General features: G+C 46.1%; 1 protein-coding gene across 1 annotated transcript in view; it reads left to right on the forward strand.

Annotated features, from left to right (window-relative positions):
• PITX2 (paired-like homeodomain 2) overlaps positions 1-9249 on the forward strand; it is a 20395-nt gene that overhangs the window by 5409 nt on the left and 5737 nt on the right. The window lies entirely within an intron of this gene.

Genomic DNA, 9249 nt, shown 5'->3' on the forward strand with positions numbered 1-9249 from the left:
AGCTACCTCCGTGCCTCTAGCTGGAGTGGAAAAGTGGTCCAACAGCGACCTCTGTCGCTCACTACGTCCCACTGCATGCAGCACCAGCAGGGCCCACCCCGTCCCGGCGGCCCTCGGCCGCGCCCCGCCCAGGCTTGTGGGTGCGGGGTTTACCGCTGAAGGCCAGCGCGCGAGGCTTGGGTTAGCATAGGTTCGCCCCGGTGGCTAGGTGGAGGAGCTGACAAAAGCCCTACGGAGCCGGAGGGCAGCGACTGCGCGCAGCAGCTGAGGGGGGAATGGAGTGTGTGACCCGGTGGCACCACCTACCTGTGGTGCTGGTTGCAGGGTCTGGGTTTTGGCGGTGCGATCGATGGTCTGGTTTTATTCTGGAAGAGTCAAGGGCTATTGCTGCTCGAAGTCTGCAAGCGTAAAACTTAAAACGTCCTCTATGCACAGACCCAGTTGAATTGAATCGTGGTCTTTAGGGGTGTGTGTGTGAGGGGGAGGGAGGTTGAAGGGACAACCTTTCCTTAGGAATACAAGAAAAACTCAAATTTGCCGTTCGTCTATTCTCCATGTTTTCCAGGCTCCTTAATAAGTAAGTGCCTATTCTTAGGAGGTTGTTGACCTTTGATAATGTGAGGACATAACCACCCACCCACCCACATACACACACACACACACACACACAGACCTCCGCCCCTAACCACCACTTTCTGGATTAAAATGTAAAGATACATATGTAATATGTGCTAGAGAGGGGCGAATTGGGACCCCCGCCAAGTAAACTTGCCAAGAAGAAAACAAAGACTCCGCATTGGGCTTCCCAGTGAATCGGAGAGAAAAGCACCATTTGTTGGAATAAAACGCCCAAAGTGGTATGGAGCTAACCGGCCTCGACACCGCGAAATATCGCTAGTTCTCCTGCTGGGCCAGTTAAACGCTCACTTGTCCAGGATTAACCCCATGGGGTTAAATGGGGCCTTGCAGAGATAACGTAGGGTGATTTCTGTCATTAAGATTGTGTTAAATTCTTCTTCTGTTTGATAATCGGTCGTAAAAATAAATTATTACACCGGAGTATGTTTGGGATATGGTTAAAAATCAAGAGCAGCGATGACTCCCGGAGAAAATGCTTTGTGCTGGTTGAGCCCTGGCTCCGGCCGGACTAGGGGAGCTCCCCAATGTCGCTTCGCACAGCGCGGGCTGGCCGCCGCCCAGCCGAGGCTGACATTTCTCCTGCTTTCGGGGCCGAGAGATGCCAAATGTCTTTTCCTATTCTCACACGCATCTACCTGTTTATTGCCCCCAGGAATGGTTTTGAGGACAGGTGGTTACCATGGGAGTTTAGGACCTCTTAACCGAGAAGTCTGAGGTGGGATGTGGGCTTCCTAGGTGGGCAAGAAGTGGGGGGAGAGCCGGGGAGTCCTGTTCGCTGCAGTCACAAGTCACATCCTGGGCAGGTGGGCCTGGGTGTTTGCTTTTAATAATTAGCAAGTAAATAAAGAGCTAGAAATAATAAATGATTTTTCTTAACCATTACGTTTAGGCCCGGATTACTTTAGTGCTGGAAAAGGCTCTTCTCCACACAGCCAATAGTGTGTTTTCTGCCTTTTGAACTGAAGAAGAAAATTGCTGCCCAAACATGTTTAATGCCATTAATTAAGAAGAGACACGTGATAGGAAAAAATGCTGAAAATCTTGATGTTATTGGCTTCTAGGGAATTGGGTAGACCAAAAATGTCACACGAGTGGGCAAAGCTACATAGTACCACTGAAAGAAGGTTGCCAGAGTCCCCTTAATGAATATAAGTAAATTTAACTTATGGAGTATGCAAACTCCTAGCCACAGCTTCCTTTAAAAAAAAAAGAAAGAAAGAAAAGATTTTTTCTCCTTAACTCTTTAATAGGTTTTATTTGCTTTTTTTTTTTTAAGCGAAATAACTGACTAGGGTCACTATGATTATTTGATTCTTAAAAACTAGCTTACTTGCTTTTAAAAAGAAAAAAAAAGTTTATAATGACATGCGATTTTCAAAAAGGGCCATGATATCCTATTATTATATTGGCACTACCCTCTCCTCATTTCCCCCAAACACCCTGTTCTCACTGAAGACTGAAAACGTTCTCTGAGTTGACAGGGTCGACCTCCTGGAGGCCCCTACTCTGTGTCCCATCCCAGTCGAGTCCCCATTCTCTTGATACCCTTTGGAATGACCCAACGTCTGGCTCGAACCCTTAGACGGGAGCGGGCAGGAAGTAGGCTGAAGACCTCCTAAAGCCAGAGGTTTGAGAGAGGGTGGAGAGAGGAGCGGCTAGGTATGGTAAGTGAAGAGAGGAAGAGTTGACACGTTAAACAGTACTCTCCCCCCTTCCCGGCCCTCTTACAGAAGGGGCAGAGGCCCGCTTGGAACATCTCCCTAGAACAGACGTCCTTGGCTTTCCTTCCCTTTGAGTGTCCCAAAACGAGTTTCCGTTTGGCAGAACTCAAAAAGTTGTCTTGACCTTCAGGAAGAGGATGGAATGATCCTCCCCTGCCAATAACCTTTAAATTTCGGGGTAGTGACCCTGGATTGGGGGCTGTAATCCACCGACCTGCCGAGATCGGTCCCGGCGCCTGGCTTCGCGACCAGACCTGGGGCGGGTATCTTCCCCGGGCCTCCCCCAGAGACTCGATTAATTTTTAAATCGTTCTGGCAAAGCAGTTGAGCTGAAAGCGTTCGCCCCGGGCCTCTGGTGCGCGCACTTTCTTCCCTAGGGACGAGGACGCCAAGGCCCCAACCGCGACACACACCGCCTCCCGAGGCAGCAGCCGGCTCTCCGTCTTCCTCAGAGCACCCGGGGTAACCCCGACGCCTTAACGGCCGCAGAGCCCTATTCATTCAATCACCAAGTGCTCGCGAAGCACATTCACCACTGATTCCTAATGTCCCCCAAAGCAAGTCACCCGATTTCTCTACGCCATTACCAAACGACTTTAATGCTAACAAGCAGACCCACAAAAGCAGCCCAGACCACCTCTAGCAAAAAGCAAAACCGTGCTGCGTGGGGCGGCGGTTGGACCTGAGCTTAGTCAGAGAGAAAGGGGGGTATTTAAAAGGGTGGTGTTAATCTTAGTGCTAACAGGGGGAAGGGGACCGGGATGTGCTGGAGGAGAGTGAGGAAGAGCGGACGTGGGGAAGGAGAGCATTCCTTTTTTTTTTTCTACTCACAGCCCACCCCGCGCCAAATCTGCAGTTTATCCGCAGAGCTGCCTCTCCTTTGTGTGTGGATATGTTTTCCCCAAGAGGGGAAATTGTCCGAAAGTAGTCAGTCCCCAGCGGTAGGCAGTCTTGACCGGTCGCGTTCTTCTGTGCCGCCGACGCGGTGCGCGCTCCAAGGTGCGCAGGGCTGGCTCTGCAGTTAACCCGCACCGCCCGCCGGTAATATATGCAGCAGTTGTTAGAGCGACTCCGGGGAAAAGGAAATGTATAACGAAAGCTTATTCGTGAGCAGGAATATACTAATGGAACAATCTGATGTCTTCTTAATCCTATGTAAAAAGCTTTGTCGTCTTCCTAATATTGACTGAATGGGTAATTAATGGCTCTTCATCTAGGCGAATACCCTATAATCCAAAGATAGGCAAAAGACAACAAGCCCAAGGTGGAAGACAAAAGGCCCAACTGCGGTCGTCACCCTCCTCCCTCCCACCCTGCACTCAGGGTCTTCAAATGGGAAAGTTTCCTCTCAGGAGAAAAAAGGCAAGAGTAGGAGAATATGCATACTTTTCCCGGGCTAGATTTAACCACAGAACCTGGCTGCCCAGCTCCATACTCCACTACTCCGTCTCTCCCCCACCAGCCCTTCCCTCTGCGTTTCTTTCTTCTCAATTCCTCTAGAAAGCCCCCACCCCCCGACCCTTCACTGTGGCCCAGTTCAGCACGTTTCCCCCCAAGGCACCCATTTTTCATTTAGGAAAGCGATTGATCACAGAGGACCAATATATGAGGTCCTCTGAGTCAGGCAAAGAATTAAGTGCCTTTCTGAAAAAAGATAGAGATTCCATTCTTTTACAACCCAAGGCAGACAATCGGTGAGGACTAAGGTAGTTGGGAGGGGATGGAAGAAATTAATAGAAAGAGAGGTAGTAGGCAAAATTATGTATACATGTTAAAGAGTGATCAGGAGTGATGGAGTCAACTCCACTGTGAGGATCTGACATGAAGAGTGCCCAAGATTCTCCCAGCGTGTTTTTAACAGGCTGACATTTTAATTTAAACCTTTAGAAGTAATATATTACTTGGGTTACTACAATGAGGTGGGTTCCTTTTTTTTTGGGGGGGGGGTCAGCTGACAGCTTTTAAAATATTATTTCACTAGGGAAATAAAAGCTTCATCTCAGATTATAGGTGGGTATTTTTGGATTTATGTGATTTATGGTCACCATGACAACTAATGCTGAATGTTAGCTACCAGCATGTCTGGGAGAGGGGAAGACAGAAAGAAGGGGAACAAGAGAAACAGAAAGGGAGACAGACATGAGCAGGAGAGGGGAAAAATAGAGAAAAAGAGAGAAGCATTTCAATCCAGTTTTTTAAAAAGTGACTTTAGTTAGTCCCATGTCACTTCTGTCTCTCTGGACCTAGAGATTGATGTTTATTCATTCCTTGTCTTTCTTGTATCCCATATACAAGTATACCGTTCTCTTTATTTTTCCACGTGTAGTTGTGTTCTGCGATTAAATGAGCACCTAATAAACCTGTAGCATTAACAGGCTGCTGTGAAAAGGCACTACCGCATGCCTGCTTAGTGATTGTAGCACCCCCACTAACACGACCCAGAGCTTCCTCCAATCTCTGGCTCTTCTCTTCCCCTGCCAGTGTGGGGTGAAGAGAACCCCCCAGCCAGTTACCACAGACTTGAGGTGGTTGTGTGAGGGACAGAGAGATGGGTACCATTTGCAGGGACCCAGAGAGGGTGGGTGTTGCTCAGTACCTCTACAGACTTCTGATTCTGAAAGAATCTGCCACTTTTTGCAAACCTGCACTTTTTAAAATTGCATTTATGGAACTGGGGTGGGGGGGTGGATCAGTCACAATAAACCTTTAATTTCTGGGTGTTCCAGCTGCATGGCTCAGGTCTGGGAACAGCAAAGAGGCCCTTTCCAGCATGATTTGTGTGCAGAGAAAAGCCAGGCAGAGGAAGGAGGGGAGGCAGAGCCACTTCTCGGGCAAGGTGCAAGGTCTCCCTCTGAGCTCTGCACCCTACACTGCATGCTCATGCACACACACACACACACACACACACTCATGCCTGTCACAAGCCTTCGAGCTGAGTCCGGCAGGATCTCATCCTTGAGCTAATCTGGACCGTAGCAAGACTCCCACCCCTCTATGGCTTGACAGCGCAAGGAGACATCTAATTTCACTATCTTTCAGATGGTCTTTGAGGACAGACTTTTTTCCCCCAGAGTCTCGAGTCGCTCGCTTGGGTCCCAGTTCACATCTCTGCTGCCCGCTGCAGAGAGTTCAGCGGTGCTGCCTCACCCCTCTCATCGAGATGGCCAGAGGGCCTTTGTGCAACTAACACTAAAGAGTGTGAAATTAAATAAGACCTTAAGACTGGTAATCGGTGGCAAATACCAGCTAGAAACATGCCTAACCCTGTGGCACACATTTCCCTCCTCAAGGGTCTTTCTTTGAAAGAATAAGCAAGAAAACCTGATCAAAACGATATCTTCTGAGTGGAAAAACCAAACCCATACTGCGCTTCCTGTCCTCTCCCCACCCTAGCCATGCAGCTTCCCTGGACCAACTATGCTGATTTTTTTTTTTTTTTTTTCTGGAATGACAATTTCTGTGATGGCTGCTGAAGACATAGTCATTTCTTTTTAAAAAAAAATATTTATTTGTTTGGCTGCACTGAGCCTTGGTTGTTGCTTGTGGGATCTAGTTCCCTGACCAATGATCAAATCTCAACCCCCCTGCACTGGGAGCACAGCCTTAGCCACTGGACAACAAGGGAAGTCCCACAGTAATTTCTAGAACCAGCTAAAGAGTGGGGTGGGGGATAGGTCATGTAATAGTAGTGTTGAACTTGCAACATACCTAAGATTCCCTTACTTTCAACTCCTTTGTCATCTATATTGCCCAGACCTGTGCACCCACAAGTTTTTTGTAGACTAAATCTAAAAATTGCCCACAACCACTACAGTTTTAACTGAAAAGTGTTTCTTGTACTATACACTTGCTTTTCCTCTTCTAGACTTGTCATGTTGGAGCACCCCTACCAACCATGGAGTGAACATGTTGGGTGGGCCTGGCAGGGTGTCACCCAGTATCAATGTGTAAAGTGATCTGAAGATTAGGAGGGAGTTGAACCTCTGGCTAGAAAAATGCAAAGAAATACCTCCCCTGCTCCTTTGCGGGGGAGGGGAGGATATATTATGTACATTCATTTCTATCTATAGAGGGGTATATGCATGATTTTGTTTTCACTTAACCAGAGTTCTTCAAATAATTTCTTTCTTTATTCGCCACTTGACTTTGCAGTGAATCAATACAGTTTAAGATTCTTATCTTTTTGGGCTTTCAAGCTGATCACCAGCACTTGCAACATCTCCTACACTTTGGCACTATGAGGAGCTCCCACTTGCCCTTGGGTTTTTCACCCACTTTGGAGTCTAGGTTAGGTCCTTCATACGTGTGTATTTGCCTTGAGGAAAGTTCCGTTCATTGACAAAGCCAATGAGCTTAAATCAAAATTCCATGCATTTAATGAGAGATGGGCTTAGAAATCTACATGGCTCTGTGGAGCTTCTCAGCTCTTCTGAGTTTTGAAAACCACTCAGAGCCTTCACCAAAAATTGTAACTCCAGGATTTGAAACTTGAAGAAACAAGGAAGAGAGTATGTTCACTGTGGAGGAGAATCTTTCATTCTCTGATGTGATGGAGTTTGTTTGTGATATGAAGGCATGAGCATGTGCTGTTGTGGGGACTGTAGCTATGCCGAGGTTTAAGAAAAGGTTTATGGAATATGATTAGTAAACATATTGGGCAGAAAAGAGCTGGATTCATATTGACTTAGTTATAGGTCATCGGCTGTCAGTGCAGTGGGAGGAGATATTTACTTTACGCATATACTTTATGATCTTGAGGGAATTAGAGGAAATTCAATAAGAAAATGGCTAGAAACATTTAAAACCCTTATTTAAAAGACTTAAGCAAATTAGAGTCTTATCAGATTAAAAACCACTACAAATGTAAGAGCATTGTCTTCGGTGAAACACTGGGGGGTCTGAGAAGGAGAGTCTACCAAATCTCAGGGATAAAACGCATCATTTAAGCACCCGATAATGAGCAGAATGTAAATTAATTTAACCTTCTTTACCAACAGGCTGCTTATGTAATATGTATAATTTAGTGATAAGATTTCAGAACCTAATATAGTTGGATGGATGAGTCTCAGCTAATGCAGACCTGTCACATGGGGATGTGTTCTGCTCTGAGCAGGTGTGTGTGTGCATGGAATGGGGTTAACTGGAATAAAAGGTTAAAAAAACAGAAATGCTGATTTAAAGCTTCCTATGAAGAAAGCTCCTCCTGTTAACTAAAATCTTCTTACACTAGGATGATACTTTGGGCAGAGACTAAAAAATTCTCATTTGGTCCTTTGGACTGCTCTCAAGCTTGTTTAAGATGGGGGAGGAGTTGCAGATACCATGAGGTGGGGGAGCAGGGCAAAGGAGAGACACAAAAGTTACAAACATATTTGTTGTCCGCTTTATCCACTCCGCCTCAAACTGAATGAATTTCTCAATCTTGGGAACAAGAACAAGGAGGGAGTTTTTTGAAGATACCTCATACTGGTGTTGCAAATCATTGACTGTAATGTCAAACAAACACACATTCAGGGATGATAACACTAACTCCACAATAAAGCAATCGTCAATGCAGAAACCCAGGGGAGATTAGTTTGTGCTCTTCAGCTGACCTAAGCCAGAGGACAAAAGGACTTTCACAAATTATTTTGAATGATATCTTTGGATTTATTTCTTTAATTTCTGTGGAAATAGTGCTATAAAGATTTACGTGTCCCCAAAGGTGTTTTTTCCTTTTGTCTCAAATAAATGAACAAGGCTTTATTTTTCCTTGTTGAGTGTCCTCCTAGGCTTTTGCCCTTCACCCACAGCCTACTTCTCTGCCTGCTTGGACTCCAACAATTCAAGACAGCCTTGAGCTCCCTAGGAATAGAAAATGACTTCAAAATTATCCTTGAAATTGGTTATTTGGCAACATTCTTAATTGTACGGAAATTCATTAAAAGCATATTTTATATATAATTAGCTCAAAGTTGTTGATTCTACAGGCTTTATGGATTTGAATCTGATTGATAATAAAGTAAACAAGAGAGTCAAATTTAAAGCAAGATTCTCTGTTGGGTTAGGAGGTGCCTAATACAGTGTATAAGGAATTTGAAAGCCCTAGGATATGTGTCTTAATCAACGTTAAGTAGAATGGATAAGCTTTCAGCATTTTGAAAATGCTGGGTTAGGGTTTCTGTTCTATTGTGTGTTTTCTGTCTGGGGACTAATAAGCATTACAGAGAACGTGATCTGAGGCGACTTTTTATTCTTGTATAAATCCAGAGTGAACCACCAAACAGTTGTTCGTTTAAAGTCAAGGTAATTTTCTTTTGACGGGTCCATTTGCTTCTGATTTCTAATTTATTAGCCTCTCTTCTCAGGGCTCTGTCTTCTTTGCAATTAAAGTAAAGCTTCTTCAGATTAGCGCTGGAGCATTCACTTGACAGGTTGTTTGGAAAATTTAAGATCGGAGAGATGATTTGTTGGTGTTTTAAATTTTTTCTGGTTTTAAGTAGTATGTCTCCTTTCCTTGCAGGGGGAGAAAAACACCTCTAGGTAGGGAATGAGTGTAGTGAGACGCAAAAGGGGAGGGGGGTGCTGGGTGCCTGCCTTGTTGATCCTTGTACCCCTCAGCCTTCGACCTTTCCGCTTTTTTCCAAAGAGCTTTTTACTCCCAGCCTCGTCTTTCCACCTCTCCATCAAAACTAAAAGCCGGATCGTCTTGGGCCGGGCCGGAGCAGAATTCCCGGGAGCCGGCGGGTGTAGACTCTGAGGGCGCACCGAGGTATTAGCCCGGCCCCGCACATCTGATAGGTGCAGACAGGATGGGCCCGCCGTCACGGCTCGGGGGCTCCTGATTGGTATGGAGCCACGTCACTCCAGCCGGCGAAGGGTCTGGGAGGAGGCGGAGGCGGGGAGGGTC

This window comes from Bison bison, unplaced genomic scaffold (genome assembly GCF_000754665.1).
Source record: "Bison bison bison isolate TAMUID 2011002044 unplaced genomic scaffold, Bison_UMD1.0 scf7180017864389, whole genome shotgun sequence".
Classification (NCBI taxonomy): domain Eukaryota; kingdom Metazoa; phylum Chordata; class Mammalia; order Artiodactyla; family Bovidae; genus Bison; species Bison bison.